The 25,606-nt window shown below is 45.7% G+C and overlaps 1 long non-coding RNA gene across 1 annotated transcript; it reads right to left on the reverse strand.

Moving 5' to 3' along the window:
- Nucleotides 1-481: 481 nt before the first annotated feature.
- On the reverse strand, nucleotides 482-24,642 carry LOC144735568 (uncharacterized). Its single transcript, XR_013588651.1, has 2 exons — nucleotides 22,294-24,642; nucleotides 482-12,844 (listed from the first exon to the last, which is right to left on the reverse strand). It is a non-coding gene; the product is annotated as an uncharacterized LOC144735568 (long non-coding RNA).
- Nucleotides 24,643-25,606: the final 964 nt, after the last annotated feature.

A 25,606-nucleotide genomic window follows, 5' to 3' on the forward strand; every position in this document is an offset into this window, starting at 1 on the left:
CCTGCAATCGAGGGCCACTTCCGGTCACGTGCCCTTAGCTCATCCAATCGGGGCACCGGACGCTCCAGCAATGGCTGACGTGACCCACAGAGACATCTGTGTCTCTACAGACTCTTTGGTTCTTTCGATAAAGTCAGGTGGAAAGAAAATAAATTAAATAATAGAATACAACGTTTCGATTGCAACACAAGCAACCGTCATCCGGTAGAACTACATTTGAGAGAGAGAGAGAAAACACAGACACGGAGACACAGACACACAAGTAGAGAAAGACACAGAGAGAGAGACACAACATAAACACACGGAGAGTCACACACAGAGAGACAACACAGAGACACACAGACACACACGTAGAGAGAGACAACACAGAGACACAGAGAGACACACAACACAGAGACACAGACAGCCACACAAGCAGAGAGACAACACAGAGACACACAACATAGACACAGACACACAGAGAGAGACACTGACAAGCATCGTCGTGGAAATCTTTTATTACATAAGTAACAATCAGGAAGGGACAACTTCCGTCATGTCCAGCATGCATGTTATTTGATCTCCACATTTAAAGTGCAATGCTCTCGGCTTTATCCGGGACCACCAGCTCTTATGAGTTGAATTTGTGGACGCGTTATCTTTTAGACCACAAACTTCAGAGTTGACCACACCAACTGATGGAATGGTCACATTTTAATTCCTATCCATCCGTTATTTGATAGGTCCGATTTGTATATATGTATTTGAATTGTTGCATTCTTTTAAAATATAAAAATCACACGATCATATATATCTGCAAACGTAACTTAGCATTTGAGTACTCAAGACCTGTTTTGTGAATTGCAGAATTTCAAATAAAGATAATACAAAACCTCGTTAAAAAAATATAGATTTCCGTCACTGGGTGGGGGATGGTAGCCTTCACGCGGTGCACATGTTAAGATGCTCATCGCATATCTAATACCAGAGGTGGGACAAAGTCATTGTTATGCAAGTCCAAGTCGAGTCGCAAGTCATCAAATTCATGACTCGAGTCTGACTCGAGTCCAAGTCACATGACTCGAGTCCACATCTCATAGGTGGGACAAAGTCATTGTTATGCAAGTCCAAGTCGAGTCGCAAGTCATCAAATTCATGACTCGAGTCTGACTCGAGTCCAAGTCACATGACTCGAGTCCACACCTCTGTCTAATACTATCACTTTGGCCTTGTATATCGTTTATTAAATTTCAAATACCGACCTACGAACGTCCGCACTTACGAACAAACCGATAAAGATTTGTTTTAACTGTCCGATTTGCGAACATCGCTCGTACCTGCAAACCGAACCTCGGAACTATTTTGTTCGGTGGAGCGATATTTCACGAGATGTAATGAGTCCCAGAGTCTTGCTGGGAATGTGTTTGTGTGCGCGCCTTCGCGCGTGTGTAGTGAGTGCTATCGTAATGTGTTGCCCAAGTAGCTTATGTTTGACCGGATAGATGGACTGATGTGGGGCTGATTGGACTTGCTGATGACTGTTCGCAGCACTGTTAAGATCAGCATCTGTGGAGGTTCGTGAAGGACGCTGCTGGGGAGTTGGAGGCAGTCGCACTCCAGCAACAACAGAGGACAAGAGGGAAGATACTCACAAGCTCTGCTCGTTGTTGAGCACGGTGGGTGAATCTGTCGGCCATCTCAGTCAGCTCATGGCACTTAGGCCTGTTGCCGTGACCTGCCAGCAGGCCTTCGACACTTCACGTGGCCTCAAAGTGCACAGGCGCCGTGGTGACATCACCACCACTTAATGGCAAACGGCGGTACCGTTGTGTGTACAGCAGCGTGTAGAGCGTAGTGTGTGGGTTACTGTATTACATATATTGCGGTGCAGGCTGTGGGTGTGTGTAGGCCTTGATACTTGGTGGTATAGGCTGCAGAGGTGGGACAAAGTCATTGTTATGCAAGTCCAAGTCGAGTCGCAAGTCATCAAATTCATGACTCGAGTCTGACTCGAGTCCAAGTCACATGACTCGAGTCCACATCTCATAGGTGGGACAAAGTCATTGTTATGCAAGTCCAAGTCGAGTCGCAAGTCATCAAATTCATGACTCGAGTCTGACTCGAGTCCAAGTCACATGACTCGAGTCCACACCTCTGATAGGCTGTGTGTGTGGGCCGTCGTGGCGAGTGGGGGTGTGTATGTAGTTAGTGTGTGCGAGGGGCTGGTAACCCCGCCACCTGACACTTCTAACAAGCACCATGGTGGAAACACCAAAGTAAGCTCGTGCTGGAGGCCCCAGGGGAAAGGTGTTCATGGCGCCTTCTGCCCAAATCCCATTTGGCGGAGCAAGACTGAACCTGGCCACGTGCAATGTTTGACCTCTTGCTGCGGAGGAGAGGCTACCATTCCTCTGTCGGGAGATGGACCGGTACCCGCCTGGACCTCTGTGGAATATAGGTCCAGTAGACTGGTTCTGGCTCCAGTAAAACGAGGTCCAGGCTCAAGAAGAGAGGCCAGCCGGCTCTCCATGATGTGTCCCCCTCCGTATCTTCCACTGCTACGCATGCCTGGAACTCCCCTCCTCCCGTGAAGTCCGTAAAAAAAAAACCTGAAATGTGCTTGTGATCAGCTGTTTTTTTGTTCCGCATTTTCACAGTAACCGTCGTCTTCATTTTCAACGCTCAATTCAAAACAACCTACATGTCACATCCACGGATGTAGAGATGCGTTCATCCAGCAAGACTGATTTTCTAACAAAAAATGCATTATATTTAAACACAAGATGAGTAATTCGCATAAGACAAGAGAAAAAAGAAACCAACAATAATAACCGTATATCAAAATCTTAATGTAGAAAATAACTCACTCATACAAATATTGTAGTTAGAGACAGCCACGTGGCTTAAAGGATAAGAGCGATGCTTACATTTTGGATTTGAATCCCTCCAGCTACTTATGATTGAGCCATGGTCTCAAGTGTAGTGATTTGATGATGGTTTTCGTCTGGTGACTGATGATTGTGTGAAAATGCATCAAGCCTGAAGCATTTTATTTTTTCAACTCGTGATGGTTTTTGATTGTCACGTGATACAACATATTGGTCTATTGGCAAGGTAGCTGGGAAAATGCTGCCCCTAGTGAAATAAAAGTGAAGGGATCTCAGTGGTTCCATGATGCTCTCTTCTGCAGATTGTTCTCCAACGTGAATCATCACCAATCTGCCAGTTCCGAATGGAGCTTTCAAGTCTGTGACGTGCCCTTGCACAGATTCAGAAGCTTCTCAACAGAGTTTGTGCCTGGATATGAGCAAATAGGTAACATATATCTTGTAATGATGTTTACAGAACCTCAATAATAATGCTCATCTTGAGATAAGCGAGGGCTGAGACTGGGAGCCAATGTAACTTGTGGAAGAGCATTGCGATAAACTTCACATCTGAAAACAATCTGACTGCATTCTGAAGAAGAAGCTGAGACTTGCATGCACGTCAACAAATGAATCAATTGACAGTCAAGTTGGAAATAAATTAAGTGACGAACCAATAAGTGAAGTTCATCAAAATTCAAGGTGGGTTGCAAACAAGTGACAGGCATACAGGAGCTTTCTGGGCAAGCCACGTCGCCAATATCTCACGTTTAAGCACAACCGTATTGAATCATATGAGGAACCAAGCTTTTCTAGATATAAAGACGAAACATAATTACAACACGGTATGATATATCCATTCCAGTGGTGCTATAGGGTGACCAGAGGTTTTAATACAAAAACGTATTTTTAAACCAAAATAAGCTTTCTGCAACAAACATTGGAACCACGAAAGTTTACACATTACAACGTCATCACCACGGCGTATTCATGAATGGAAACTTGGAAACAGTTACTGTCCCCAATGATAACACGAAACCAAACAAAAAATCACCACACTTATCGTTTTCTCCATTTTCCCACGAGGTTAACATTGTGTGTGGGTTGTTTTTTGTTAAGCAGCCCATCTATGAGGATGCAATTGTGTGTTTTTTAACAGCTAAAACACCACAGTCAATATAATTCAACGCAAGCCATGTCTCGATTGACGAGCGGGAGATACGTTCCAGGAAAATTGTTTGGTAACAGAAATCTCGGTTGAAACGACCGTCATTTTCTCATTGACTCTTCCCGCGTTAAAAGCAGAGATGTATGTTCTGGCCTCCAAAATACTCCACACTGTTGAACAACTATTTTTTTTAACGCGAGAAATACACTTAAACGTCATAACAAGGTAGTATAACATCAGCATAACACAATGCATTAAGAACCACAGCTCTTGCAAGGGACCTGGAATTTTTTTTTTATTTTAAGGGTAGATGTTCCTATCTTGTTTTAATTTACATAGCGCCTTAACCAAGGCACTGAACAAAGAATTAGCAATTTGTACAGCAGAATAGTAATGCTATGAGATGGGATGGGTTGATGAGAAGGATGTTAGTGGGTGGCAGGAGATGCAGGATCGTCAGCCTCTTCCTCCGAAGATTCTTCTGACGAATCTTATCGTTTGGACAATGGCATGCCACTCGGGGATGGTGTTAGTGAGGTTACAGTTAGAGTTGATCTTACGGAGGTCGAAGTGGTGAAAAACCTATTAATCTTCGACTCTGAAGCTTGCCTCTGTTTCTCAAGATACAGCTGGGTGTAACATGACATCGCCTCGTGTATCACGCGATTCACTTTATTGCTTTCTTGTTTCGGATCGTTCCGGGCATAGATGACGAGTCCTTCAATACTTATGTTAGCTTCGGCCAACTTTCGTAGGATAAACGTTGGGGTGGGTGTTTGTGTAGCTTGAGCGCCATCATCCTTCTCGACTGAAACTAATCCTTTCCTCAGCTGAATAAATTCCTCATTTGTTTTTTCTTCACCATGAGACTCTAACACTTCCACCACATCAGCCTACTCCACTTCGTGAAATCCAGCATCCCTGGCAAGTTCGACGATCCTATGGATATAATTAACTGGCTCCTGAAGACCGGTTAGATCACGCTTGCATTCCTTCCAGTTTTCCCCAGCATGCAATCAATGTTGTCTGTGCCACTTCATTCCATGCCTCATTGATGTTGTCAATGGCGTCCATGATGTAAGAGCGCCAGAACTCTCGTATTGTTTGCACATCCTTATGCGTGATTGTGAAGATCTGCTACATCGTTTGACGCATGTACCACAAACAGTTGACGTGGCCAGGCCCAGAGATTTGCTGATGCCGCGGACCGATTCTCCACCTTCGTATCGCCTTATGTATTTCTTCATCTCGAGTGTAATGGCCTTTCTCTTCGCTTTTCGAGCGCCAATGCTACTCTGTCGACTTGCTGGCCTCTTGGAATTCATGGTGGATGGGTTGGAGCGATAAGCAGCGAAGGAAATGCAAAGAAAAGTATTTTTTTTCACTGGACAAAGCACATGGGGCACACTGCACAGCACAGCTGGTAAACGAAACGGCACAGCTGGTAAACAAAACAGCGGCGGGCCGCCGATTGGACAGCATTATCGGTCGGTCTCCGCTCGTCAATCGAACATTTTGCTCGTTTTGGGAAGAAAAGAATGGGTCTAAAATTTACTTTGCTTGTGATAGCGAATTATCGTAGAATGAACACACGTTAAACGAGACAAGCCTTTAAGTTTACAATGTAGTGCACCAAGTAGATTTTTTTCGTCCAAAACACGCATGGTGTTAACACCACAATATATATTTTTTAATGGTCTCCACAAACGTACAAAGTGAATAAATACGCCAGGAATTGCGCACGCCTCCTGTAATGTGACCATAATGCTATTCGTCCGTCGAAGGAGCGCCGCAGACTCCAGTGGTTTACCACGATCCATGAACACGAGCAAACCACTGTAGTCCACTCTTCAACGGAGGAGGAATAGAAAAAACTGCACACGCACACACTCTCTCCTGAAGTTCTCTCATCATGGACTAACAGACCTCAAAATGGGCATTATAGTTCCTGAACATATTGCCATATGCATGCTGAGAATTGAACAGCCATCATTGCCACTGATGTGCTCATTTTGTTACGCACGCATTATCAAGAAATGTATCAATTGATATCATTTACATGTTTTTTCTTACGTACCATGGTATTACCATTGTGCATTATGTGAATAACTAGTGTAATTGCCCGTCATATGACGAATTCATAAAATTACATTTCATGAAAAAGACAAAAATTTCATTTCAAGGAAAAGTTTTCCTTGAGATAAATTTTGTTGAATCAGCACTGTGACATTGGTTGGATTTTTGCATCTTTACAAAGCAACAACATAAAGTTGTCCATGGGAAAAAAACAGGTTCGTTGAGGTAAAGTTTGTCCTTGTGACTTATTGAGAGTGATAGCAAATGCAGGGATGATGGGAAGCCGTCTTCGCTTCAAAATAACTGGTAAATTCACATCAGACGTGCCAATACAATTGCTGGGAATGAACACAACATTCCCACGATTGGATTCTGAAATGATTTCAGCCACAACAAAACTACGGTGCATTTCACGAATCACCAGACGTGTGCCATTCGTTATGGTCACGTCGTAAACAATCCAGTGTTTCTTGACTTTGTCGATTACGCCATCTCTGCTATCTTTCTTTGTTTAATCGACTACATTGATTGTCAATTCATCTAAACTTTTGGCTTCATCAAGGATAGCTTGACTCTGCCTTTTGCGAGCTTCACGACGTGCTTCTGCAGCAGTCGCTCGTCTTGCTTGTGACATTTCAGCAGTTTGCAGAGCTCGTCGCTGGGACATTCTTTCAGTGTTTTCACGTCGTAAACGATCCAATGTCTCTTGACTTTGTCGATTACGCCATCTCTGCTTTCTTTCTCTGTTTAATCGACGTCTTCTTTCGTCTGCAGACTCTTCTGGATTCATCCAAATGAAATCTGTGATGGAATGAACGTAGTTTGACACGTAGGCTTTTGTGACCAATATTATTCAGAATGAAAGTTTTTAGGTTAGATCGCATAAGTATAAATGTGGCATAAGTATAAATGCGGCGTGATTATAAATGTGTCGTAACCCGCCGCCACCACCCGACACAGCCAACCAGTAAGGTTTGCCACGTAAAAAACCTGCCAATTAGTTGCTACTTCAGCCCACCAGTGTGTTCGGAGAGTAAATCCACAACATTGTGTTTTTTTAGCCTTACGCTAAGATTTTGTACCGTCTGTGCAACGTAGCATTTACCACATGAGCAATTAATTCGGTACACACCTTATCTTTAGTACAGGATACTTTTATTTGTACCGTGCCAAATCTCACTGACTTTTTGGGTTTTTCCAAAACTCTAGCTAGTTTGTCAGTTACTCCCGCAATGTATAGTATTTTCATTGTTTTAATATCATGATTGGTTTGAGAATTTCTTTTCGATCTGGGTTTGGCATTCAATGCTGTTAATTTGAGCATTATTGTAATCATTTAATTGTAGAGCTTCTTTAACATGTTTAATCTTGCTCCTCAGACTTTCACCATCTGACACGGTTTTAGCCTGATGTATGAGCGTCTTGATGAGAAAGGATTTCTGTGCGGGGTGATGATGTGAATCTGCATTCAGATAGGCGTCAGTGTGCATTTCCTTTCGGTAAAAGCTCCATGTTATTTTTTCGTGTGGGCCGTGTCCGAGCAAAAGATCCAGGAATGGGACGGTGTTATCCACTTCCATGGTGAATTGGATGGCCGGGCTTTGCGAATTGAGTTTATTTAGAAATTCCTTAAGTATATTTTTACAATGTGAGAGTGAAGTAAAAAAATATATAAACACTGGTTCTCCACTTATATTTGTGCAAATGTGCAATTGTTGTAGGGATGATTTAATTATTCTAAGTATCGACTTACTGGATCCTGTATTGATGTGAAGACAATTTTTGTTACCATTTTCAAACCGGAAGGACAGGGTTGGTGTTCAATAATTTTCGCAAAAAATGTGAGAAGGCCGCTTTTACCAGTAGTTCGCTAAGTTACAACTTACTTAAGTCTTAATTGATTAGAATTTTAAACAAGTTACTATTTATTGATTGGCAGGGGAGAGGTTGGTGTTCACTAATTTTCACTACAAGTGCGAGTCAAAGTCATCAAAGTGAAACCGCACTGAGTTCAAATTAAACGGGATTTTTGCTTTATTTCAATTTCTATATTCTATCTCTAAAAAAACTACAGGCAGTCCCCAGGTTACGGAAGATCCGACGCTTATGGAAATCCGAATTTAGGGAAATGCTCCCCATGAATCACGTAAAAAAGAAATCAATATGCGGAAATGTTTGCTTTAGTTACGTAAGCGCAAATAGTGCAGGGTGGTGAGGTTGCAGATGAATACCGATAAGCGAGCCGTAAGGAAGCCCCTCCTTATGCCTCGCTTCACAAAAACGCCACCTTCACCGAGCTTTACACGTAGGCTTCCGCAACCAATATTCATAATAAAAGTTTTTGGGATAGATCTCGTTAATTATAAATGTGTCGCAACCCTCTACCGCCCGACATGGCAAATCAGTAAAAAATGTGTCACGTTGACAAAAGACAAATAGTTCACTACTTTAGCCCATCGGTGTGTTGGAGAGTGAATCCACAACGTTTTCAATTTTTGAGGACGATTGGGTTAAATGATGTTACCCTGCTACTCTATTTAAGTCCGGGAGCAGGTGTAGGTCTTCACTCTTCTGGCAAATTGCCCAATGATGCTGGATGTAATTACAAGCGAAACGTCGTACTCAAAAACTGTAAATGTTGTGGATTCACTCTTCAACACACTGGTGGGCTAAAGTAGTGAACTATTTGTCTTTTGTCAACGTGACACATTTTTTACTGATTGGCCGTGTTGGGTGGTGGAGGGTTGTGACACATTTATAAATAACGCGATCTAACCCAACAAACTTTATTATGAGCTTCACTAGGATTAAGGTAAATGGATTGTTTGTACCATTACGTAATTATTTTCCTCTTGTAGAATTACGTAATTGTTTGTTTCTATGCTTAGAACTATCTTTTCCCCATTTTTATGTTGCAAATTTTCTTCATTTTAAGTTTATGTCATGAGTTATTTCCTGTAAAAACTGTGTGTATGTAGACGAGCCGACTCCATATTTGTCTTTGTGTGCGTGTATGTGTGTGTATGTGAAGTCTAGACCTAGCCTAATGCACGGTAAATGAACATTCAAAAGTGACTGCTTTCTGTTAAAAATTAATGTAAAAATGTTTCGTTGCATTTACAAACAATTGGATACAGTATATGTTTCATTTGTTTAATGAGTAGTGTTAGGGTAGATATTCGATTAAATGAAAGAAGCATAGCATATGTACAGCAATATGATACAGGAGCAATAGAAAACGGGAGAAAATTGTTCAGTTTCTAACATATGGAAAATTCGGGTTATGGATCGTTCTCGGGAACCCAACCCGTCCATAACCTGGGGACTGCCTGTAATGTCACACAAATTAAATGAATAGATTATTTATTATTCTGCAATGGTGTGCAAAACGAACACAATAGAAAAACAGAGGGCGCACTTGGCTTTCACCAAAAGAAGCGCTGGCATATTTTTGAAGAAAATGTATTATTCTTGTACCATATCCCATGTGTTTACCTCTTTCTTTGTGACACAAATAATGTTTTTAACTTGAAACCCATCTGTGTTAAGCTTCATGAACATACGATCATGTATAGATTATATAACGTTTTTGTTGTAATGTTTTGCATAGACCTAACTTCAGTGTATTAACATTATTTGTATTCACTTTTAGTTACTTTTTGTATGATTATTGGATTATCCAACAACTTCTGTTGCATGAAAAGGGGCAAAGATAATAACAAGGAACCACGTGGCAGAAGAAGAGCCAGTGAACAAAGCAAATTCAAAGAAAGGATTTAAATATATTAACACTCTCCGAGAGCCTGATCTCCAATAGCCGGAAGTTCCAGAAATTGGAGGCCACCAAAGTAAACACCCGATCGCCCCAAGGTCACAACTGAGATCGTGATTACCGGTCATGATAGACAGATGCTTCCTTCTTGACACCTTTAAAATCCTATGATATCTGTCTCAATAGCTCAATTGCTGCTATCGCCAAGAACATCGTGCAGTATATGTAAGATTTTTTAAAAGTTCTTGATTTCCTGACTTTTGTTGGGTTCGGAAATAAATCATCCTCCTGGACTTCTCAAACTCCCAAAGGGACAACCTTGGAACCCATCCACTGGTCTAAAATGACTCACTGCCCACTCCCACTACCTGAAACACCAAATATCAGTGCCGACGCCACTGTGGCCTGCCTCCAAGCCAACTCAAAGGTCCCGACTGCTGCCGAAAACCACAACGTAGAGTGAAAAAGCTGCTCAAGCCCTCTCTGAAAAGAAACTGCCGCGCTCAACACCTTTACAGTAGCCTCCTCAGAAGGAATCGGCTACTCTGACCAGGTACTTGCACTTGCCACCAACATTAAGAGGCTTCCAGAAGCAGCTGAAGACTGAAGCTGCCTTCACAAGACTGGATATCAGCACGTGGCCAATGTTTTGCGCCAAGGTCCGCTACTGAAACTTTCAGAAACCGTCTGATACCACAAGACTCTCAAGACTGATAAACACCTTAATGATCAAAAAAGTAAATACACATGCAAAACAAAGCATCAAATTTAGCAAGCCAGTTGGCACGAGGCCTGGCTAAACAACGAGCTATGAGTGGCGCTTGGGTCGGATGTCCACCCATTATGAATAGACCCACAGAAAGTCTCAAGATACGTAAGCTCTGCCTTGTCTTGGTTGGTACCCAGATGACGAATGAAGATGCCCTTGGGGCATCGGAAGTTGCTTTTCCTATTATCTGCAAAACGTCGTGTGAGATGGTCCTCTGAGAGAATCAATCCCTTCCATAACTCTGCATTGAGGAAGGAAAGTGGTGCAGATTACAATGGACTTATGCATATAAGTAGTCTATTTGAATTAAACTGCTCCTCCAAATGATTACAGCAGCAGTGATGATTAACCTCTCCGTGACCTTTCAGTAAAAGGAACCCATGCTCGCGAAGCATTCCACCATTGGTTCCGGTGAGGAGGCTGCACCGTGTTTCAGATTCCTCTGACGAAGTAACCCGCAATAGTATCCACTCAAGGTGAGGAGGAAGAATTCCAAACCATGTGAGTACAGGCAGGAGACACAATTGCCATGCCCAAATTTGAGCTAACAGGGGTGGAAATTCAAGGCACCAAAATAAAACCATTTGTTCCATACCATGCGACTGGAGGCAGCGTGAGTTTTGAAGATGGAGTGTAATGGCCTTCCTCTTCGCTTTTGGAGCACCACTGCTACTCGGTCGACTTGCTGGCCTCTTGGAATTCATGGTGGAGGGGTGGAGCGATAAGCAGTGAAGGAAATGCAAACAAAAGTTTTTCTTTTCACTGGACAAAGCACATGGGGCACACTGCACAGCAAAGCTGGCAAACGAAATGGCACAGCTGGTAAACAAAACAGCTGCGGGTCGCCGCTGCACGGCATTATCGGTCGGTCTCCGCTCGCCAATCGAACATTTTGCTCGTTTTGGGAAGAAAGAATGGGTCTAAAATTACCTTTGCTTGTGATAGTGAATTCTCGTACAAATGAACACCCATTACACGAGACAAGCCTTAAGTTTACAATTTAGTGCACCAAAGTTGAATTTTTTCGTGCAAAATATGCATGGTGTTAACACTGCAATATTTTTTTTGTTAACGGTCTCCACAAACGTACAAATTTAATAAATACGCCAGGAATTGCGCGTGCCTCCTCTGACGCGACAATAATGCTATTCGTCCGTCAAAGGAGCGCCGCAGACTCCAGTGCCACGAACTATGGAGCACAAGCAAACCACTGTAGTCTCCACTCTTCAACGGAGGAGGAATAGCAAAAACTACACACGCACACTCTCCAGAAGTCCTCTCATCATGGACTAACAGACCTCAACATTGGCATTATAGCTCCTGAACATAATGGCATTTGCACGAAGAGAATTGAACAGCCATCATTTCCACTGACGTGCTCATTTTATTATGCACGCATTATCAATAAATATACCACTGGATATCATTTGCATGTATTTTCTTACGTATCATGGTATTACCATTGTGCATTATGTGAATAACTAGTGTAATTGCCCGTCATATGTAGGTTCATGAAATTACATTTAATGAAAAACATTTAAATTGCATCTCAAGGAAAAGTTTTCCTTGAGATAAATTTTGTTGAATGGGAACTTTGACGTTGGTTGGATTTTTGCATCTTGACAAAGCAACAACATAAAGTTGTCCATGGGAAAAAAACAGGTTCGTTGAGATAAAGTTTGTTCTTGTGACTTATTGAGAGTTATAGCAAATGCAGGGATGATGGGAAGCCGTCTTCGCTTCAAAAGAACTGGTAAATTCACATCAGACAGTGCCAGATCAATTGCTGGGAATGAAAACAACATTCCCACGATTGGATTCTGAAATGATTTCAGCCACAACAAAACTACGGTGTATTTCACGAATCACCAGACGTGTGCCATTCGGTATGGTCACGTCGTAAACAATCCAGTGTTTCTTGACTTTGTCGATTACGCCATCTCTGCTATCTTTCTCTGTTTAATCGACTACATTGATTGTCAATTCATCTAAACTTTTGGCTTCATCAAGGATAGCTTGACTCTGCCTTTCGCTTGTCATGTGATATTTCAGCAGTTTCAGAGCTCGTTGCTGGGACATTCTTTCAGCCTTTTCACGTCGTAAACGATCCAATTTCTCTTGACTTTGTCGATCACGCCATCTCTGCTGTCTTTCTCTGTTTAATCGACGTCTTCTTTCGTCTGCAGACTCTTCTGGATTCATCCAAATGAAATCTGTGATGGAATGAACGTAGTTTGACACGTAGGCTTTTGTGACCATTATTATAAAAGTGGCGTAAGTATAAATGTGTCGTAACCCGCCGCCACCACCCGACACAGCCAACCAGTAAGGTTTGTTACGTAAACAAAACGTGCCAATTAGTATACTACTTCAGCCCACCAGTGTTTTGGAAAGTAAATCCACAACATTTACAATTAGAGTACGAGTTTTCGCTGGTAATTACATCCAGCATCATTCGTCGATTTGCCAGAAAAGTGAAGCTATCTACCTGCTTCTGGTCTTAAACAGAGCAGGATGACGTCATTACCGTGCGTCAAACAGGTGCGGAGAGCATATAACAAGTTTGTTAATCACCGTTAATTAGAATGCGATGCCTTTACAAGGCATACAATTGTAAGGTGTAGCTGTCAGAGCGGTTAAAGTTATTTGTATTTCTCTCAATTTCAATAGATTCCCGAATTAGTCTCGGGCCAGGAATAATTAGTTTTACACAACACTTCTACGTTATCAAAATAAATTAAATTTCATCGTTGGCAAGCACGTTCTGCAACTGCTGACTGTTGTGTTTCTGAGTATTTAATATTTAGTGTTCTTTTAGTCTGACGCAAAGGTTTCGTATCTTCTGTGCAACCTAGCATCTGTGCAACGTAGCATTTACCACATGAGCAATTAATCCGGTACACACCTATTTAGTACAAGATACTATTTTTATTGTGTACCGTGCCAAATCTCACAGATTTTTTGGGTTTTTCCAAGACTCTAGCTAGTTTGTCAGTTACTCCCGCAATGTATGGTATTTTCATTGTTTTAATATCATGATCGCTTTCAGTATTATTGCTGTTCGAACTGGGTTTGGTATTCAATGCTGTTAATTTGAGCATTATTGTAATACTTTAATTGTAGAGCTTTTTTAACATGTTTAATCTTGCTCCTCAGACTTTCACCATTTGACACTGTTTTAGCCTGACTTATAAGCGTCTTGATGAGAGAGGATTTCTGTATGGGGTGATGATGTGAATCTGCATTCAGACAGGTGTCAGTGTGCGTTTGCTTTCGGTAAACGCTCCGCGTTATTTTACCGTTTGGGCCGTGTCCGAGCAAAAGATCCAGGAAGGGGAGAGTGTTATCCACTTCCATGGTGAATTGGATGGCCGGGCTTTGTGAATTGAGTTTATTTAGAAATTCCTTAAGTGTATTTTTACCATGTGAGAGTGAATGAAAAATATATAAACACAGGTTCTCCACTTATATTTGTGCAAATGTGCAATTGTTGTAGGGATGATTTAATTATCCTAAGTATCGACTTACTGGATTCTGTATTGATATGATTACATCTTCTTTTTACCATTTTTAAACCGGAAGGACAGGGTCGGTGTTCACTAATTTTCGCAGAAAATGTGAGCAGGTCGCTTTTACCAGAAGTTCGCTAAGTTACAACTTACTTAAGTCTTAATTGACATGAATTTTAAACAAGTTACTATTTATTGATTGGAAGGGTAGCGGTTGGTGTTCACTAATTTTCACTATAATTGGGAAGAAAAGTCATCAAAGTGAAACCGCACTGAGTTAAAATTAAACGCGATTCTGCTTTTTTATTTCAATTTCTATTCTATTTAAATAAAAAACTACGGGCAGTCCCCAGGTTACGGAAGACCCGACACTTATGTAAATCCGAATTTATGGAAATCCGAATTTAGGGAAATGTTCCCCATGAATCATGTAAAAAAAAGTAAATATACGGAAATGTCTGCTTTAGTTACGTAAGCGCAAATAGTGCAACGCGGTAAGGTTGCGGATGAATACCGCGAAGCGCAAGGGACCCCACCTTTCGCCTCGCTTCACAAAAAACGCCGCTTTCACCGAGCTTCACTATTACGTAATTATTTTCCTGATGTAGAATTACGTAATTGTTTGTTTTCGATGCTTAGAAATATCTTTTCGCCATTTTTCTGTTGCTAGTTTTCTTAATTTTAAGTTTGTCATGAGTTATTTACTGCCCGTACTGTGTGTGTGTAGACGAGCCGACTCCATCTTTGCCTTTGTGTGCATGTGTTGAGGAGTAGAGTGATGACGTGATGTCACACTCGCCTCAGGGGTAGTGACGTCAGAGGAAGTGACGTGAGGGGAGCTTCGGGGAAGGTGACGTCATGTCCCCCCGGGGTATTTGAGGGGGGACCGGTGACGTAGACGGGGCCTTCGCTCGGAGCCGGGAAGGTGAGCGGTGGGGAAGTAGGAACCCAGGGTAAGGGGGAAATAGCACCAGGCTAGGGGGCTACTTCACCCGGCTGGCCGAGTTGGCTGAACCATCGGTCAGCACTGTGTGGTGAAGAGCCCGTTAGCCTGGGAGGCGTAGGGAATTCCCAGTACCTTTTCCCCTGGGGAGATTTAGCTTAGCTGGCAACTTGTGTTAGCCCTTTCCAAAGCTAGGCGAAAGCCCATAATAAACCGTTGGCGATAGCCCCTACAACGTCTGCCTTCGTGTCGTTCTTCACACCTCAACAACTGGTGTTGGAAGTGACTTCTGTGCTCGCGACCATGTCAAAGTCCGGTGCGAGACGGAAGACCGCGCCTGGTATACAGACGAACGAAGAGGACGACGCTGCCGCATGCCTGTCGGAGATCCCAGAGATCGGGGCCCCGGAAACTTGCCCGTTGGAGGTGGCCCGGCTGGAGCCGGAGGAGGCGGCAGCTGGGAGAGCTGCGGCGCCGCCATCCGACATGTGGCGCGACGTAGCTGCCCAGCTGGAGCTGCTCCAGCGGTCGGTGACGCAGCTCGCCGTCGCGCTATCTGAGGTGGGCGTGCGCACACACGCGGCGGGCGATGGGGTGCGCGACCGTCGAGACCTGTCATGGCGGCGCCCATGCGCCGCCGCTCCACACCGCCGCTCCGCACATCGCCACTGATGTCGCCGCGGGCTCGCTGCGAGCCGGGGTGGCGGAGGATGTTGCAGCCATGGACGCGGATCGGGGAGTGGTGTCCCTGTGGCCGGGGCCACAGGGACACACAGGCGTGGCGGCTGCGGTCGTGCTGACGCCGGCGGCCGCCGCTGTGGGCGAGTCCAGGCCAGGGGATGGGTCGGCTCACTTGCGGCTGCGCCGGCTGTCCCCTGTCGGCCCGTTCGTTGCGAAGGGGGGGAACTGGCTGTTTTTCCAGGCCCGATTTGATGCGGCCTATCAGTTAGTGCGCTGGCCGGAGAAGGAGGAGGCGCTGTGCGCGCTGCCCACATGCTTGGACGCTAGGGCTTTGCAAGCCTTTTTGAGCATCCTACCGGCGGACAAGTCGACGCTGCAATCGGCCTATCATCAGATGGCCGAGGTATTCGAGCCGCCATCCGCGGCGTGCCTTAAGTTTACTGCACGCCGGCGGGAGGAGGGGGAATCGCCTCTCGCGTTCTGCTGCTCCCTCCTTGCATTGGCTCGGGCCGCGTATCCCGTCGTGGAAGGGGGTGCGCTGGACTCCCTGGCCCTGGAGAGGCTACTGGTCCTCGCGGGGGAGTTGGGCATCGCGCTGTCCATCGCTGCAGAATGCAAAATAACTTCACTGGCTGTCGTGCAGAATATTCAAGCTACTCTTGCGCTGCGGCGGCCTCCGGCGATGGTGGCATGCGCGGGTGCTCCAACGCCGGCAGAGGTGGCGGCGCCCCGGGAGGAGGACTACGACCGCCGCGGGGACGGTAGGTCTGTCCGCCGGCCAGGAGGGTCGGGGCGAGCGGGTCCTCCCCGTTCGCAGGTCCGGGGGTGGGTCACCTGTTTTCGTTGTGGCCAGCTGGGCCACTTTGAGAGGGGGTACAACAACGGCCCCAGGGCCTTCGCCAAGGCAAGTCGCGACGCATCCATCGCACGGCCGCTCCCTTCACCTCAGGCATCTCGCAGGGTTAGGGTCCATCTTCACGGGCCCATCTCTGGGGGGTCTGACTTGGGGCCCACGCGAGTGCGGTCGTTGGTTGGGTGGCCCAGGCAGACTCGCCAGTGGCGGGCCCTCACGCATCGCGTGGTGGCTGCTGCTGCCGGGTCCTCGGCAGTGGTGTGGCGCGTGCAGGGGGTCGAGATAAGGATCCTGGTGGAGACGGGGGCTTCCGCCACCATGGTATCCGAGGCCGTTTTCCGGTCGCTGCCGCACAGTGTGGGGCCGTTGCGGCCGGTTCTCGGGGCATGCGTGGCTGCCAACGGGAGTAGCCTCAGTATTTTGGGCCATGTCGTCACGTCTGTGGCGATCGGGGAGATCGCGTTGCGGGGCCCCGTGTTGGTCTCTAAGGCTTTAGCCGTACGATGTTTATTGGGCACCGATTTTTTGGCCAGGATGCCCGTTCGGATCCTGGTCGACCAGGGGTGCGTCGAAATGCCGTCGGGGGGCGGCTGCATTTTCTGCAGTCCCCCTCTGTGGTAGCTCCTTTGGCCGCTAGTGTTTTGGCTCTGACCACAAAATGTGACGGTCCCACCCGGGTTGCAGATCCTGCTTCCCCTCAGGCTGCGCGGGCCGTTGACGTTGGAGTCCCCGGAGACAGGCATCCTCCTGTCTCCCTCCAATTATTTTTCGAGGTTCGACGGGTTGGTGGGCGCTTTCACAGCCTTGGTGGCGGGCCAGGAACTTTTTTTGCAAGTCCTAAATTCGGGGCCCACGCCGATCGCAGTCCCTGTTGGTGCTGTGTTGGAACACGCCACCCCAGGCCCTCCTCCTGATGTCCCTGGGCCGCTGGGAGGGGTGGTGGCGGGCGTGCTGCCCACGGGGAGGGCCGACGCATAATGGATTGATGCGTTGTGCACCGAGAACGCATCGTTGTCTTCCAAGGAGCGCCAGCGGCTCCGCGATCTCATCGTCAGGTTTGCCAATGTGTTCAGCCAGGGAAAATTCAATTTGGGTCGTACCACTCTCCTTGAACATCACATTGACATGGACGACTCGGCCCCTATTCGATTGATTTCACACCACTTTAGCCCAGCGGAAAAGGATCATGTCCGCTCTGCAGTTGATGACATGTTGGCGGCGGACATTATCTCCCCTTCCACTAGCCCTTGGGGAGCCCCCATCGTGCTAGTCAAGAAACGGGACGGGAGCCTCCGCTTCTGCGTCGACTTTCATAAAATTAAACAAGATTTCAGTGGCCTATGCATATCCTTTGCCTCGCATGGATGATTCCCTCGACGCTCTCTCGGGTGCGCGGTTCTTTTCGACCCTCGATTTGCTTTCGGGCTTCTGGCAGTTGCCACTGGATGAGGCCTCCAGACCCAAGACCGCGTTCCACACATCCCAGGGGATGTTCCAATTCAATCGGCTTCCTATGGGTCTTCATTCGGCACCAGCCACCTTCCAGCGCCTCATGGAATTTGTCTTGGTGGGGCTGCAATGGGAGTCTTGTTTGATTTACTTGGACGACGTGATCGTAATTTGGACGTTCGTTTGACGAACACTTGCAGCGGTTGGAGGCAGTGTTCGCCAAAGTGCGCGCCGCAGGCTTGAAATTCAAACCACAGAAATGCTATCTGCTGCAACCATCGGTGAAGCATTTGGGCCACATTGTTAGCGCGTAAGGTGTGGCCACGGATCCGGAAAAGACTGCTTGTGTCTGGACGTGGCCGACTTCTACATCTGTCGCTGAGGTGCATAGCTTTGTGGGCTTCGCATCGTACTATCGCCGGTTCGTCCGCAATTTTGCGACCATTGCGAAGCCACTACACGCAATCTCTGCCAAAGGTCAGAAATTTCGCTGGGGGGAGGAGGAAGCTGCTTTTGTGGCGCTTGATATGGCCTTGGCGGACGCGCCGCCCTTGGGGTCCTCCTCGACACCGACGCCAGTGACACGGGCATTGGGGCTGTCCTAGCTCAGGTCGTCGACGGGGTGGAGCAGGTGGTGGCCTATGGTAGCCGCGTTTTGTCCCCCACCGAGCAGCGGTACTGTGTGACCAGGAGAGAGCTGCTGGCCATTGTTTTCTTTGTTCAATTGTACAGGCCATATCTGTATGGTCGCCGGTTCACCATCCAGACCGACCATGCAGCCCTGCAATATTCCCTTCGAATTGACCAGCCCTTGGGTCAGCTGTCCCGCTGGCTCGAGGTGATCCAGGAGTACCCCTTCGATGTCATCCACAGGAAGGGGACTCTGCATGGGAATGCGGATGGCCTTTCCAGGCAGCCCCCGGAGGGCGAGTGCGCCTGTGCCCTGGGTTCCAGCCACTGTAAGGCCCCAGTGGATACCGCGGCCCAGTTGGTCGCATCGGCCGAAGCGGCGCCCTCTCCGGGTGTGGCGTTGCCTGTGGATTTTGGCCTGGGACTCCCCCGGGAGGTATGGTCCCAGATGCAGATGGAGAATTCCTCTCTGCTAAGGCTGCGATGCCGTGTTGGATCTAAGGCCCGGAGCTCGGCTCCGTCGGCTGCCCCGGTGATCGCCGTGGTGGTGCCCATTGGCTTGCGAGGTAAGTTGACCCGAGCCATTCACGAGAAACTTATGCACCTCGGCTACCACAAGACCCTGTTGACCCTTAAACGGGACTACTATTGGCCGGGCGTGGAGGATGATGTGGGGCTGATTTTGAAGGGTTGCCACGACTGCGAGGAAGAAGGCCCCAGTTGGTCAGGATCGAGCCCCGCTGTAGTCCATCCAGGTTTCTCGTGTAAATGAGCTCGTGGCGCTTGATATTTTGGGGCCATTCCCTGCATCCCAACAGGGACACAAATACCTCTTGGTGGGGGTGGAATACCTCACACGTTGGCCTATGGCGTGGCCTCTGGTGGACCAATCGGCCTCGTCCATCACGGAGGCGTTTGTACAGGGGTATGTTCTCGATAAGGGGGTGCCAGAACAGCTCTTAACTGATCAAGGGCGGAATTTTTCTTCCCGTTTGCTTGGGGGGGGGGGGGGGGGGGGCCGCTCACGGAGTAGTTGCAGCCGGGTCAGCTGAGATTTTTTTTTTACGGGGGGGTGATGTTGAGGAGTAGAGTGATGACGTGATGTCACACTCGCCTCAGGGGTAGTGACGTCAGAGGAAGTGACGTGAGGGGAGCTTCGGGGAAGGAGACATCATGTCCCCCCGGGGTATTTGAGGGGGGGCCGGTGACGTAGACGGGGTCTTCGCCGGGAGCCGGGAACGTGAGCGGTGGGGAAGTAGGAACCCAGGGTAAGGGGGAAATAGCACCAGGCTAGGGGGCTACTTCACCCGGCTGGCCGAGTTGGCTGAACCATCGGTCAGCGCTGTGGGAAGAGCCCGTTAGCCTGGGAGGCGTAGGGAATTCCCAGTACCTTTTCCCCTGGGGAGATTTAGCTTAGCTGGCAACTTGTGTTAGCCCTTTCCAAAGCTAGGCGAAAGCCCATAATAAACCGTTGGCGTTAGCCCCTACAACGTCTGCCTTCGTGTCGTTCTTCACACCTCAACACATGTAAGTGTGTATATGTGAAGTCTAGACCTAGCCTAATGCACGGTAAATTAACATTCAGAAGTGACTGCTTTCTGTTAACAATTAATGTAATAAGGTTTCGTTGCATGTACAGACAATTGGATACAGTATATGTTTCATTAGTTTAATGAGTAGTGTTAGGGTAGATATTCGATTAAAAGAATCATAGCATATTTACAATACGATACAGGTAGCAATAGAAAATGGACGATAGCGCGATACAGTAAAGAGAAAACAGTATCGGAGGCACAACTATTTCCGCCTATGGATTTTTATCTTGATTGTGAGAAAATTGTTCAGTTTCCAACATATGGAAAATTCGGGTTATGGATCGTTCTCGGGAACCTAACTCTTCCGTAACCTCGGGACTGCCTGTTTTGTCAGACACAAATTGATGGAATAGAGTATTATTCTCTGGGGTATGCAAAACAAACACATAAAATACTAAAACAGAGGGCGCACTTGGCTTTCACCAAAAGCGGTGCGGGCATATCCCATTGAACTGTTTATATAGCATTTAGTTTCGAAATGAAAATTCAGTCATATGTACCGATTAAATGTGTTTATCTCTTTCTTTGTGACACAAATAATGTTTTTAACTTGAAACCCATCTGTGTTAAGCTTCATGAACACGATCCTGTATGGATTAAGCAACGTTTTTGTTGTAATATTTTGCATCGACCTAACTTCAGTGTATTCACATCATTTGTATTCACTTTGAGTTAATTTTTGTTTGATTATTGGATCATGCAACAACTTATGTTGCGTGAAAAGGGGCAAAGATAATAAACAAGGAACCACGTGGCAGAATAAGAGGCAGTGAGCAAAGCAAATTCAAAGAAAGCTTTTCTTAAAAAAATTGTTTTTTTAGTTGAAATTTAAATATATTAACACTCTACGAGAGCCTGATCTCCAATAGTCAGGAGTTCAAGAAATTGGAGGCCACCAAAGTAAACACCCGATCACCCCAAGGTCACAACTGAGATCGTGATTACCGGTCATGATAGACAGATGCTTCCTTCTTGACACCTATAAACTCCTATGATATCTGTGTCAATAGCTTAATTGCTGCCATCGCCAAAAACGCCGTGCAACAGCCTTCCATGCAGTGAATGCCAGATTTCAAACTCCCAAAAGGACAACCTTGGAACCCATCCACTACCTGAAACACCAAATATCAGTGCCGATGCCACTGTGGCCTGCCTCCTCGCCAACTCAAAGGTCCTGACTGCTGCCGAAAACCACAAGGTAGAGTGAGAAAGCTGCTCAAGCCCCCTCTGAAAAGAAACTGCCGCAATCAACACCTTTACAGCAGCCTCCTACTCTGACCAGGTGCTTGAACTTGCCACCAACATTAAGAGGCTTCCAGAAGCAGCTGAAGACAAGCTGCCTTCATAAGACTGGATATCAGCACGTGGCCACTGTTTGTCACCAAGGTCCCCTACTGAAACTTTCAAAAACCGTCTGATACAACAAGACTCTCAAGACTGATCAACACGTGCTAGTGGCGCTTGGGTCGGATGTCCACCAATTATGAATAGACCTGCAGAAAGTGTCAAGATAAGTAAGCTCTGCCTTGTCTTGGTTGGTACCCAGACGACTAATGAAGATGCCATTTGGGCATCGGAAGTTGCCTTCCCTATTATGTACAAAACGTCATGTGAGATGGTCCTCTGAGAGAATCAATCCCTTTCCATAACTCTGCATTGAGGAAGCAAAGTGGTGCAGATTACGATGGACTTATGCATATAAGTAGTCTATTTGAATTAGACTGCTCCTCCAAATGATGATGGCAGCAGTGATGATGAACCTCTGTGACCGTTCAGTAAAAGGAACCCATGCTCGTGAAGCATTCCACCATTGGTTCAGGTGAGGAGGCTGCACCGTGTTGCAAATTCCTCGGACGAAGTAACCCGCAATAGTATCCACTAAAGGTGAGGAGGAAGAATTCCAGACCATGTGAGTACAGGCAGGAGACACAATTGCCATGCCCAAATTTGAGCTAACGGGTGGAAATTCAAGGCACCAAAAATAAAACCATTTGCTCCATACCATGCGACTGGAGGCAGCGTGAGTTTTGAAGATGGAGTGTAATGGCCTTCCTCTTCGCGTTTGGAGCACCACTGCTACTCGGTCGACTTGCTGGCCTCTTGGAATTCATGGTGGATGGGGGAGGGGGGGGTGGAGTGATAAGCAGCGAAGGAAATGCGAACAAAAGTTTTTTTTCACTGGACATAGCACATGGGGCACACTGCACAGCACAGCTGGTAAACGAAATGGCACAGCTGGTAAACAAAATAGCTGCGGGCTGCCGCTGCACGGCATTATCGGTCAGTCTCCGCTCGCCAATCGAACATTTTGCTCGTTTTAGCAAGAAAAATAATGGGTCTAAAATTAACTTTGCTTATGATAGCGAATTCTTGTAGAAATGAACACCCATTAAACGAAATGAGCCTTTAGTTTACCATGTCGTGCACCAAGTAGATTTTTTTCGTGCAAAACACGCATGGTGTTAACACCGCAATATTTTTTTCGTTAATGGCCTCCACAAATGTACAAATTGAATAAATACGCCAGGAATTTCACGCACCTCCTGTGACGTGACCATAATGCTATTTGTCCGTCGAAGGAGCGCCGCAGACTCCAGTGGTTTACTACGAACTATGGAGCACGAGCAAACCACTGTAGTCTCCACTCTTCAACGGAGGAGGAATAGCAATAACTACACACGCACTCTCTCCTGAAGTCCTCTCATCATGGACTAACAGACCTCAACATTGGCATTATAGTTCCTGAACATATTGCCATATGCACGAAGAGAATTGAACAGCCATCATTGCCACTGATGTGCTCATTTTGTTACTCACGCATTATTAATAAATATACCACTTGATATAATTTACATTGTTTTTCTTACGTACCGTGGTATTACAATTGTGCATTATGTGAATAACTAGTGTAATTGCCCGTCATATGACGGGATCAAAGAATTTACATTTAATGAAAAAGACTAAAATTTAATCTCAAGGAAAAGTTTTCCTTGAGATAAATTTTGTTGAATCAGCACTTTGACGTTGGTAGGATTTTTGCATCTTGACAAAGCAACAACATAAAGTTGTCTATGAGAAAAAAAACTGGTTCGTTGAGATAAAGTTTGTCCTTGTGACTTATTGAGAGTGATAGCAAATGCAGGGATGATGGGAAGCCGTCTTCGCTTCAAAATAACTGGTAAATTCACATCAGACGGTGCCAGATCAATTGCTGGGAATGAAGACAACATTCCCACGATTGGATTCCGAAATAATTTCAGCCACAACAAAATTACGGTGGGTTCAGGTTTGCCTCCCGTGCCGCGTCTATCATCTCACTTACAATAGGAGTACGTTGGCGTGCACCCATTGATCTCCCCGCCCTCTCCCTCCCCCCTTCCCCTCCCCCTCCTCTCTATATTTAAGGGACCGTCACAGAAACGACCATCTCTTTGTGCCGATTTGTGTCCTCTCTCTGTGTGCCGTTGTGATGTCTGTCTGCTTGTATGTCTGTCTATAGTTTTCTAGTTAGATTTTTGTTGCTCACACAGCCGATTTGTGTCCTCTCTCTGTGTGCCGTTGTGATGTCTGTCTGCTTGTATGTCTGTCTATAGTTTTCTAGTTAGATATTTGTTGCTCACACTTAAAATTCTAACTTAGCAAATTTTGAAACACGTAGTCAACCAGGCCATGCGTTAATTGTGTGTTAACCGACTCTGTGTTGTATTACATCACATTTCAATATTTTACTAGGTTATTTAATTTTCGTGTGCCTGTATACTCCTCTCTATGTGTGCCGTTGTGATGTCTGTCTGCTTGTATGTCGGTCTATAGTTTTCTAGTTAGATTTTTGTTGCTATTTCTTTTATGCCTGATGATGATTGCTTGTGTTGCAATCGAAACGTCGTAATGTGTTGTTTTATTTTGATTTATTATTTTATTTTTAGACGTGACTTAACCGAAAAGAACCAAAGAAAAATTACGGTGCATTTCACGAATCACCAGAAATGTGCCATTCAGTATATTCACGTCGTAAATGATCCAGTGTTTCTTGACTTTGTCGATTACGCCATCTATGTTGTCTTTCTCTGTTTATGTTCTTTGGGTCTTTCGGTAAAGTCACGTAAATAGAAATAAAAATATCACAACGTTTCGATCGCAACGCAAGCAATCATCAGGCATTAGAGGGGAGCTGCTGATGCAGGCTGCTTTTAAATGGTAGAAATGGGCGTAGCCCAAGAGGCAAAAGAAGTGGGTGGGGCTAGCAATGTTAAAGTGAGAAATTTGCATGTAAATATACTGTGTAAATGTGATTAGCATGTCAATGGAAGCTCGCCGTCACATCGAGGACCGAGAGCCTACATTGACATGCTAATCATATTTACACAGTGCATTTGCATGCAAATGTATCACTTTAACATCACTAGCCCCGCCCACTTCATTTCTAACTCTTGTGCTACGCCCATTTCTACCCTTTAAAAGCAACCTGCATCAGCAGGTTCCCTCTTCTGCCTGATGACGATTGCTTGCATTGCGATCGAAACATCGTTCTTTTTCTATCTACGTGACTTTACTGAAAGACCCAAAAAATATGAATTCCTGCAGTCATGAAAGCTTTGTCAAGATTTTTCTCTGTTTAATCGACTACGTTGATTGTAAATTCTTCGAAACTGTTGCCTTTCGCGAGCTTCACGATGTGCTTCTGTATCAGTCGCTCGTCTTGCTTGTGACATTTCAGCAGTTTCCAGAGCTCGTTGCTGGGACATTCTTTCAGCCTTTTCACGTCGTAAACGATCCAGTGTCTCTTGACTTTGTCGATTACGCCATCACTGCTGTCTTTCTCTGTTTAATCGACGTCTTCTTTCGTCTGCAGACTCTTCTGGATTCATCCAAATGAAATCTCATTTCCAGAATGTGATGGAATGAATGTAGTTTGACACGTAGGCTTTTGTGACCAATATTATTCAGAATGAAGGTTTTTAGGTTAGATCATGTAAGTATAAATGTGGCGGAAGTATAAATGTGTCGTAACCCACCACCACCACCCAACACAGCCAACCAGTAAGGTTTGTCACGTAAACAAAACGTGCCAATTAGTATACTACTTCAGCCCACCAGTGTGTTGGAGAGTAAATCCACAACATTTACAATTAGAGTACCACTTTTCGCTAGTAATTACATCTAGCATCATGCGTCGATTTGCCAGAATAAAGAAGATATCCACCTGCTTCCGGTCTTAAACAGAGCAGGATGACGTCATTACAGTAAGTCAAACAGGAGTAGATGGGAGGTTTTGTTGTAATTAAAAAACAATGGTTAATCACAGTTAATTAGTA

The sequence above is a fragment of the Lampetra planeri genome, chromosome 55 (genome assembly GCF_965212315.1).
Source record: "Lampetra planeri chromosome 55, kcLamPlan1.2.h2, whole genome shotgun sequence".
In the NCBI taxonomy this organism is placed as follows: domain Eukaryota; kingdom Metazoa; phylum Chordata; class Hyperoartia; order Petromyzontiformes; family Petromyzontidae; genus Lampetra; species Lampetra planeri.